This window comes from Dermacentor silvarum, chromosome 4 (genome assembly GCF_013339745.2).
Source record: "Dermacentor silvarum isolate Dsil-2018 chromosome 4, BIME_Dsil_1.4, whole genome shotgun sequence".
NCBI lineage: Eukaryota > Metazoa > Arthropoda > Arachnida > Ixodida > Ixodidae > Dermacentor > Dermacentor silvarum.
Genome location: NC_051157.2, coordinates 152498593 through 152510075, shown reverse-complemented (window position 1 = coordinate 152510075; position 11483 = coordinate 152498593).

Sequence of the window (11483 nt, the reverse complement as noted above, 5' to 3'; positions counted from 1 at the left end):
CTCTGATATAAATAGTAGTAGTAGTGATTTTATTGAAGAAGAAAGTAACGCTTATTTCTGCTGCCCAATAGGGAGCACGGCGCAGCGTCCTGATATAAATAGGCACTTGGTGCCGCAGCTAAACGTCGCCTCCCTTCCCTCCCCCTCCCCCCCACGGCCTTTCGTGCGTCAGAAGAAGGTGCGTTTGCTCTACATATATGGGGATGGTAAAGGAGGAAAGAGACGCCTACTTCTGCAGCCCTTAAGGGATGGATGGATGGAGAACTTTATTTGGTCCTGCAAGGCAATGGGGTGACCCATAGAAGGGCTAATCCCACGTCGGGACCGGAAGACTGAGCTTCGAGGCCGCGTCGTGGGCTTGCTGGACTGCCCTTAAGGGAGCACGGCGCAGAACACGCGTTTGTTCTCCGCCGTGCGTACACTCCCCGTTAAAGCGCGCGTCCCTCGCGCCCTTTCACTCGCACATACAGCGTTCGGCGGCGCGCGGCCACGATTTCATCTCCATTAACGTCATACGGAACCTCACGGCGACGGCGACGGCGACGCCGACGGCAGAAATCTGCTTTGGAGTGTCCATATAATTGCTATCGCAATAAAATACGCTTAAGTTCTAATGCGGTTACATTTTCTAACCCAACATTATGATCATTAAACTAATTTAACAGTTTTGGGATTGTACTTTTGAGCATCTGCTCTCTATAATTAGTATGGTTTAGTGGCACATTCCAGCACTCCCAATTTCTTGTATTGTATATGTGTATTGGTAATGCAAGTTTCGCAAGTCAAGTTAGATAGAGGGAGTACCAGTGTTCCGTTATCGAATATAAATCAGAATATCTTTAATTTGCGCCTACTTCGTACAATATTGGCGCCATATACCATAATTTCGGCTAAAGAAAAGGGCGTATTTTTATTTTTTTATTTTGTCACTCAACCGTCATGCAGGCGACACGCTTGGCAGCTTGTGATGTTTATTTCACGATTACTTCTACGGGTTCAGCGAGCACATCTTTTGGATTACATAGATAAAGAACCGGAGAGCCGGCTGGTTGGAACGTTTGTTTTACTCTACTTCTTTATCTATTATACCGGTCGCTGTGCTAGCACGAGAAGCTGTGGACGGAAAATGATCGGTCTCAGGAAGCGATGATATGGCGTCAGCTGTTGACGCAGAGTCCGAGAATAGTGGCTGAAAAATGGCCTCCATCGGAGGCCTAGTGCGAGGCGGGTGACGAGCAGGGACTCCGGAACGTTTTTGGCAGTGGGGAGGGGACGACAAGTATTGCCATCTTTGTATGTTGTTTATGTATTTTTTCTCAATATTTCTCAATTCTTATTTAATTAGATTACATTTTATTATTTGAATATTTAGCGCAATTTTAATGGCATCAATTAAGGTTTCATTTCATTTTAGCCATATTAACATTTACACATTTTCATCCTGGCCTATTCGCACGCAGTCGAAGAGAGTACGACAAAATGGGACGACAAATTTCTGAATGGGACGATGAATGGGACGATAAAATGTCTAGGCCGAGTATAACGTTGCAGGGGCATGTTCCAAAACGGCGAACCGCACAGTGGTTAGGCGCACCGCGATGTCAATCTGAGCAATGCACATACCAAGCACGGTAGGCATTCCTCCGTCGGTGACTCGGAGGATGCGTGATGCAGCGGGTGTGAGAACTTTGTTCAGGCGTCGGTGCAACTGGGCTCTCATCACGGATATTTGCGCGCCAGTGTCAATGAGTGCTGGGACACTGACGCCATCGTCTAGAACGTCCATCAAGTTATGTTTCGTGGGCACAGTGATGAGATGGTTTTGCGGTCGAGTCGTCAATGCAGCGTCACCTCCGGGAACTGCACTGCTTCGTTTTCCGGAGACAGGCGTCAGGGCTGCCCCGGGTACGGTGGACGACGAGCCTGGGGCTATAGGGACGATGGTCGACGATCTGGTGGCGAACGGGACCGGTGACGTCGGAATGACGACGAGGGACTATTCCAAGCTGCATGAGCGTCCTTTCTTGGCTGTTGCGGTTGGAATAGAAGCTGGTAACGACGCTGGCTCTGGTCGCGGTGATCATAATTGGCGAATGGTGGTCGTCGAGGCTAGGAGACGGTGCAGTTATTACAATTGCGAGCAACGTGACCCTTACGCTAGCAGGCGAAACAGATGGGCCATCGTCCACGATTCCCCTCTCGGCCAGATTTCGGCAGCGTGCCGGATACCACTGGCCCATGGATGGACAAGGAACATTGGACAACAGAGAAGCCGCAACGGCACATAAAGAATTAACTCCAAGATTAGCGAGTTGTGCGCGAAATATTGCCTGCACAAATGGCACTATAGGCAAGTTGTTCGGCTCACAGGGGCGGGAAAAGGGGGTTACAAGAGCCATGGCTTCAAATTCTTGCCACACTATTCGCGTCAGTTCGTTTCCTGATGACGGTCATTGCATTCCGGGCATGTCGTCACAAAATAATGTCGCAGCTGTGTTCAGCAGACATGCGAACGACGTTGCAATGCGGCGGCTCTTGGCCTACTCAAGGCGCTGGCACTATTTTATGATGTCTTGTACTCTCTCGCAATTTTCGCACATGAGCAGGTTGAACACATCGTCAGGGATCCCCTTTAGTACATGGCCAACCTTGTCTGACTCAGCCATATCGCGGATGGCCTCACGGCACAGAGCCAGCACGTCCTGGATGTCAGAGAAATATGATTCTGTTGACGTTTGGACGCGGGTTGCTAGTTCTTTCTTAATGGCACTCTTCCACCTGGCGAGACGGCCAAACAAGTCCCTCAGCTTCTGCTTGCAGGTGTCCCAGACGTTAAGCTTTTCTTTATGGTTATCGTACCACACCTTCACCGTGCCTTGTAGGTAGAACACCAAGTTAGCCTGTCTAATTGTCGGATCCCATTTGTTGTGGTCACTTACACGTTCATACGTGGCGATCCAGTCTTCTACGTCAAAGTGGTCTGTGCCTCAGAACGTTCCTGGATCAAGCGGCTGAGCCAGGACAACTGTCGGGGTTGTAGGCGTCGATGTGGGCCGCGCCATATTGGGTCCTGTTTCGTCCACATGTTGTCCAGTCCGAGGCGACGACTACAGCAGAGCACCGTTGTTGTCTCTGGTGGTTACCCCGCACCTCTCACCAATTTGTTACCGCGCGGAAGTCACAGATGAAAATGTGTTTACAATATACGCAAGAGCGATAACGACGCATACATAAGATGGCTGTTCTGACCCATTCCACCTCAACTCGTCTTCTGACTCGCGCCACTCTTGCTTGGGCCGTAACAGTATATATATATATATTATAAAGGAGATTTATTGGGGTTCGTAGCGACAGCGGGTCGTAGGATGCACCGAGCACAGTCCTCTCGCTCGAGCTTCTGCTGCGCGCTTGATGCTGCCGATGCTGCTGACTCTGCGTCATCGTTCGTCATCTTCCTTACAAGGGCCCCGCGGAAATAAAGGAGCCATCCTGGCGACTTAGTTGTCCGGAAGGACGATAGAAAGGTGATACGGCTTGAGGCGCTGAACGTGAACGACTTCACGGTTCCGACGTCGCATGTCGGACGGCGGCGTGAGCGGCTCAACCAGATAATTAACGGGTGATGTTCTCTCGAGAACGCGGTATGGCCCGTCGTACTTCGGAAGGAGTTTTGAAGCGAGCCCAGGCCTGTGGTGTGGCACTAACAACCAAACGAGGGCGCCCGGGAGAAAATTGGGAGTCGAGTTCCGGGCGTCGTGAACGGCTTTTTGACGGTTCTGGTCGTCTGAGGTGAATTGGCGGGCCAGCTGGCGACATTCTTCGGCGTGTCTGGCTGCTTCCGAGATCGGCAGGCATTCGGATGGGTCCGGCCGGTAGGGCAGAATGGTGTCTATTGTGTGCGAAGGATGACGGCCGTAAAGAAGGTAAAAGGGTGAGAATCCGGTAGTGGCCTGAGTCGCGGTGTTGTAGGCGTAGGTGACAAACGGAAGAACTAGATCCCAATTAGAGTGATCAGGTGAGACGTACATGGCGAGCATGTCACCAAGAGTTCGGTTGAAGCGTTCCGTGGTACCGTAAGTCTGTGGGTGATAGGCAGTGCATTTACGATGAACAATAGCGCATGCAGCAAGCAGTTGTTCGATGACTTCAGATAAGAAGGTGCGGCCTCTGTCGCTCAAAAGTTCACGTGGACCTCCATGACGAAGGAGAAAACGGCGTAGTATGAAATTGGCGACCTCCTGCGCTGTAGCATTTGGTAGAGCAGCAGTCTCCGCATAACGTGTTAAGTGGTCTACCGCAACGATGATCCACCTGTTGCCGGTAGGAGTCAACGGAAGTGGCCCGTAGAGATCTATGCCCACGCGATCAAAGGGTCGGGATGGGCATTGTAAAGGCTGGAGTTCACCGGCGGAGTTGTGCGGTGGCGCTTTGCGACGTTGGCACTCATGACACGAGCGGACGAAGTTGCGAACAAAATTGTACATTCCCCGCCAGTAATAGCGGTGTCGAAGTCTTTCGTAGGTCTTGAAGACTCCCGCGTGGCCACACTGAGGGTCGACGTGGAACGAGGAGCAAATCTCTGATCGCAAGGTTCGCGGAATGACGAGTAACCATGTTCGACCCTCTGGGGCATAGTTGCGGCGATACAGTAGCTGGTCTCGAATGGCAAAATGAGGAACTTGGCGCCGAAGCGTTCGTGACGCTGGAACTTTCGACGTATCCGAGAGAAGGTCGAACAGAGATGCAGTCCAGGGATCATCACGCTGTGCAGAGGCGATAGTGTCAAAGTCCAGAGAGGACATCTTCCTTCCTTACAATATATATATATATATATATATATATATATATCGGCTTCCGAAGTCGCTACCTTCATTCTTCAATCCATAATCCTGCGCCATGGCGCCCCTCGTGTCCTTCTGAGCGACCGCGGAAAGACATTCCTTGCCCAACTGGTAGGCGAAGTGCTCGAAGCCTCTGGCACCACTCACAAGACTACACCAAGTTATCATCCTCAGACCAACGGCCTGACTGAGCGGTTTCACCGTACGCTCTCTGACATGATAGCTGCCTATATTCAACCCGATCGCAGAAACTGGGACACAATTTTGCCATTCGTCACCTTCGCGTATAACACCGCCGTTCAACGCACAACCGGTTACTCGCCATTCTACCTTGTTTATGGCCGTTCACCCAGTTCCTCTCTCGATGTTTCTTTCTTCTCTGCCCCTGTCAGTCCATCTCGATCTTCCTGCGAAGAATATGTTTCCCGGCTCGTCCATTGTCGCTAGCGTGCCCGCGTCAACACCGCAGCCAGACAGCGGGACCGCAAGGATTATTATGACGCGTATCATCAGGTAGTATTCTACCAGCCTGGCGATGAAGTGCTGCTCTGGACACCAGTTCGCACTCCTGGGTTGTGCGAGAAGTTTCAGTGTCAGTTTATTGGCCCCTACACGGTCCTGGAAATGACTTCCCCAGTTAATTATCGAGTGACCCCTATTGTTTCCTCAACTGACCGCCGTTGCCGCTCTACCGAAGTGTTCCACGTTTCTCGTATGAAGCCCTTCACGCGGCGTTCCCCGTACCTTTAGGCAGCGGCCAGGATGGCCGCTTTCGCGCGAGGGAAATTAGTGTGGGCATTTATTGTGCACTTCTTCATCGTTTGTACATTATCATCATCATGCGTGTGCCCCTCATCTTCATCGCGCGTGCGGGCGCATCATCATCAGCGTGGACTGTGCCGAAGGCTGTTCAGGCTTGTTGTGGACGCCGCCCTTCTTCGCCGTGTCGTCTCTCGGGCTCAATAAAGGTCCGCCCTTACTGTGACATCACAATATATATATATATATATATATATATCTTGTGACGTCACAGTAACGACGGACCTTTATTTAGCCCGAGAGACGACACGGCGAAGAGGGGCGGCATGCACAGCCAACGCCACAGTTCAGGCTGCTGATGCGCCCGCAGGCGCATCAGCGCCTGCGGGCGAGAAAGGAACTGGGTGAACGGTCATAAACAAGGTAGAATGGCGAGTAACCGGTTGTGCGTTGAACGGCGGTGTTATACGCGAAGGTGACGAATGCCAAAATTGTACCCCAGTTTCTGTGATCTGGTTGAATATAGGCGGCTGTCATGTCAGAGAGCGTACGATGAAACCGCTCAGTCAGGCCGTTCGTCTGAGGATGATAACTTGATGTAGTCTTGTGAGTGGTGCCAGAGGCTTTGAGCACTTTGCCTACTAGTTGGGAAAGGAATGTCTTTCCTGCGGTCGCTCAGAAGGACACGAGGGGCGCCGTGGCGGAGGATTATGGATTGAAGAATGAAGGCAGCAACTTCGGAAGCCGATGTTGAACTTCCACAAGCTGTTTCGAATTAGCGCGTAAGGTCACTATCCATCGACTACCGGCGGGAGTCATGGGAAGTCGCCCATACATATCGATTCCAACAACCTCAAATGGTTCCGCAGGACATGGGACTGGTAGTATTTGTCTGGCAGGAGCTGATGTTGGACGTTTTCGACGCTGACAAATGGTGCAGGAAGCGACGCATATCGCCACAATAGTAGACAGGCCAGGCCAGTAGAAGCGACTTCTCATGCGGTCGTAAGTCTTCTGGATGCCAAGGTGGCCAGCAGTCAAATCGTCATGAAAGGCCTGAAGGACACGCGCACGAAGGCAACCAGGTAGCATGGGCAACCAGAGTCGTCCATCGGGATGGTGGATATGGCGGTAAAGCACGGAGTTTTCCAGCTTAAATTTTGTCAGGTGTCGACGAACCCGGGCGTTAGGCGGGCGCGAAGCTCCGCGAAAGTGGTCTATAATACGGCGACTGTACGAGTCAGCGAGTTGTTGAGACGAAAATTAATCAAGGTCGCGCGAAGTGAGATAATCAAGAGCAGCGAAGGACAAAACCGCCGTAGAAGAGACGTCAGTCAGTGCGTCACTGGAGGTGGTGGCGGAACCATTGATGAATGCGGCTGTAGGAAGCGGGCAGCGAGAAAGAGCGTCTGCGTCTTGGTGCTTCTTACCAGACTTGTAGATGATTTCAAAGTCATATTCTTGCAGACGAAGAATCCAGCGACCAAGACGCCCTGACAAGTTCTTGAGTGTGGAAAGCAAGCATAAAGCGTGATTATCCGTAACGATGGTAAAATGGCAACCGTGGAGATAAGGGCGAAGTTTCTGGTCGGACCAACCGACAGCGAGGCACTCTTGCTCGGTGATGATATAGTTCTTCTCGGCAGGTGTGAACGCGCGGTTGGCATACGCAACGACTTTCTCACGCATAGAGTTGTCTAGCTTAAGGAGCACAGCACCGATGCCATGGCCGCTAGCATTCGGGTGCAAGAGTGTGGGTGCAGTCTCATCAAAATGACACAGGACAGGTTCAGGTGTGAGGGCGCCCTTTAGCTGGTCAAAGGCAGATTCACATTCATGTGACCACACGAAGGGAGTACCAGAACGAAGTAAGTATTGTAAAGGTGCAGCTATAGAGGCGAAATCGCGAATAAATCGGCAAAAATAGGAAGCGATGCCGAGGAAACTGCGTAGGTCCTTGGTCTTTTCTGGACGAGGAAAGTGAAGCACCGCCGAAATCTTGTAAGGATCAAGTCGAATACCATCCTTGCTTACAATATGACCTAAGACATTGATCATCTTGCTTGCAAAATGACATTTTTTGGTGTTGAGCTGAAGACCAGCGTTGGCTATGCACGTGAGAACCTAGTCGAGACGTTGCAGGTGCTGTGCCAATGTTGACGAGAAAATAACGATATCATCCAGATAGCAGAAGCAGGTATTCCACTTCAGGCCACGCAGAACGGTGTCAATCGTGCGCTCAAAGGCTGCGGGAGCATTGCAGAGGCCGAAGGGCATGACGCTGAGCTTGTAAAGACCATCTGGGGTTGCAAACGCTGTTTTTTCTTTGTCGGCTTCGTGCATCGGAATTTGCCAGCAACCTGAATGCAGATCAAGACTGGAGAAGTACCTGGCACCTTGCAAGGAATCGAGGGCATCGTCAATGCGAGGCATGGGGTAAACATCCTTGCGCGTGATCTTGTTGAGCGCTCGGTAATCTACACAGAAATGCACGGAGCCATCTATTTTTCGGACCAAATCAACGGGAGACGACCAAAGGCTAGCAGAGGGGCGAATTATCTCAGGTTGCAGCGTGTCGGCGACGTTTTGCTCAATAATTTTGCGCTCAGCAGAGACACGTGATACGGCTGGCGACGCACGATGGATCTGCCGTCTGTCTGAATGCGATGCGCTGTGACGGTCGTCGGTCCCAATGTCGAAGAATGGGCCTCAAATGAACCTTCATGCTTCTTCAACAAGACAAGGAGCTGTTGCGTCAGCGAAGAGGTCAAGTCCGAGCTGATTACAGCAGCAAGAGCGGAGGTAGAGGCAGAATGTCCAGCAGGAGGGATTTCAGAGAGAGCAGCCTTGAGGGGAACGACAGAGAGAGGCTCTGAATCAGCAACGCAAGCCAAAGTGGTGCCTTTAGGGAGTAGAATTTTCTCAGGTGTTGTGTTCCTTGCTACGATAAGCGCAGAACCATTATCAAATCTAACTAGGCCTAAAACAATGGTTATCCCTTTTGTGAGCCAACGCGCACAAGGTAACACTAACACGTCGCCATGGTCGATGACGTAGGACTTTATGGTCAGAATTTGCTGACAGCCTGGAGGTAGCTCGGTATCTTTTGCAGCGAGTAGACGAAGTGGCTGGTACGGTTCATCGCCGGGTGAATAGTCGGTGTTGGTCATATGTACGACACCTTGCCCACAACATATAGCAGCAGAAGCAGAGGCAAGGAAATCCCATCCTAAAATGAGTTGGTGGGAGCAGGGCGGCAGCACAGCAAATTGTATGCAGTGGACGATGCCATCGATGAATACACGCACTGTACAAAACGCGGAAGGGCGGATTGTTTTCCCTGGAGATGCAACCAACGCGGGTCCATCATAAGGCGTCGTAACTTTCCTGAGACGCCTACACAGATCAGAATGGATAACAAATAAAGTCGCACGGGTGTCCACCAAAGCTTCAACGTGCACACCTTCAACAAACACGGACATCATATTACAAGGGCGCGCTGGAGGAATTGTAGTCCTGTCGGTGAATGCAGAATCTCCTCCAAAAACTGCATTACTTTGTTTTCCGGGCGGCGGTCAGAGGTGAATGAGGTAGGCCGAAGCGGTGACGAGGAGCGGCGGAAGGGCGAAGGTGATCGCCGTCTGGTGGTGCTTTAACCATTCGGCGTCTCGGTCGTTGCGGACGGAGATGCGGAACGACGCGGAGGGGAAGCGTAACGACGGCTTTGGTACGAGGCCCCACCAGAATACGCATCGCGTTCACACAGGTCGTACCCGCGACGCTCATCTTGTTGGCGCTTGCGGCAAAAACATAATATTTGGCCGCGATAACCACAGCCATAACAGGTAGGACGAGACGGTCGCCAGGGCGGGTAGCTGGGGGTGCTCGGTGCGCTGTGAGATAGTGCGGTCAGATGGTGCGATGACGGCTCAAGTGGTAATGAGGGGACATTTGCCGGAGGAGCGACACCAACCAGCGCGTATGTGGGTAGAGGTAACGTTGAAGGTACATTAGTTTGTGCGCTGTAGCAACGTGCGCGTATGTTGGTAAGGTGCGAGGGGCCGGAGGGTCCACCTGCGCAGAGCAGGTCATTGACGCAAGTTCCTCTCTGATGACGTCGCGCAATGCTGCACTAGAAGGCTGAGCAGGCATCACCAACGGAGGTGACAAGCCAAGTGATTGCAGTTCTTCGCGTATGATCGCCCGGATCGTCATACGCATGTCAGGGTCTGCCGCAGAACAGAGTTCGCTGAAGTCCGGCTGCAAGCGTACATACTCAAGCTCGTCGAGGCGCTGGCACGTCAAGACGATGTCAGCGAAGATAGCTGGGTTCTTGACGACGAGCCCGTTGAAGGCCACAGTCCCAATACCTTTAAGAATGTGGCGTATCCGATCATTGGCACGGCGACAGAGTGCAAGCACATCCTCAATGTACGATGTGTAGGACTCGCCGGAGTGTTGTTTGCGAGTATCCAGAGCTTTCTTCGCAAGGGCGGAGCGAACCGCCGGCGTGCCAAAAGCTTGACGAAGCTGCTGCTTGAAGTTCGTCCACTCGGAGAAATCAACCTCACCAACTGATATATCATCTATAGGCATTATTTTGTCGAATAATGCTGTGAGCATTATTTTGTCGGCTGAACGTTTGGAATGTTAGCATCATCCTGCGTGACCACAAAGCAGAAATATCTATTAAGCGTATGTGCAATTTCAAATTTATTGTCCAGTACTGCGTCACCGACTGATAGACGTGGTACTGACTTCTTTTTTGTCGACAGGCATCGCCAGAACCTTCCGGTGGACGAAAGAAGACAGTTTTAAGTCGCATGTTGTGAAAGTGCAGTTTCGCCTTTTTGATGCCGTTTCCTCACATAATACGTTGTTCGGTATTTTTTCTGCGTTAGCATTTGTTGGGTGGCGCTCATGCTTAGCTGTCACTTTTTTAAGTTGACGCCCCACACGGACGATGTTTTTTCTCAACCAGGGGTAGCTGCTGCGCCCAACCTTTTTTTTAGTATGAACTGCATCGAAAAATGCATCCAAAGAATATTTCCATAAATGAACGCCACAGTTGTTGGACGAATGCAGCAGCTGATTCGTACATAGTGGTGAAGTAGCAAAAATATCTTTCAAGCAAATCCAGTATGTCGACGTCATTTGCGCGTGTAGACGACAGGATTGTGTTTTCTTGTTTTCGTGCGAAGTTTCAAACATAACTGCAATTATAAAGACAAGGATACAATTTTGTTATTTTGTTATTATTAACACCAATATGGCAAGGCACAAAGACCCATGCGCGCACAAGAGTATTGAAGCGCACTGGATTTGAAAAACGCAAAGCATGGGCGCATTAACGTGATATAATTCCACGCTTATTTTATTGCAATCTGTGGAATCAAATATACATAAACAATGACGCAAGCATGGGGCGGTGAAGCGGAATGTTGCTTGAACAGTGTTTAAGAAAGAGACCGACGCCCGTCAACTGCAGTTTATTTATCCAATTGCCAAGATGGCACTAGCGCGAGCCTTCGCCTCACGCGTTCTGAAGTTCGTCATCTTCAGTTTTCATCACACTCCCGCGGCCGCGTTCCGCGTGTGGGCCTCCAGGAGTTAAAGCCGCTGTATAGAACGTCAGACTTGCTGGCCGTTCGAAAGCAGTACCAGAGAGAGACTAGGGAGAGACCAATACCGTCTCACTCTTGAAGCGCCTTAACCACATGGCCCATCCCACCTGCCATGTCAGAGGCAGCGCATTTATGTCCTCGATGACGACAAGATTGTCGGGCTTTAAGTTTGATGACGGCATAGGCTGCTGTGGTGAGCAGCACGCAGGAACAGAAGGTATTCCTTCTTCTACTGCTTCCAAAGCCTCCGAAAGAACTG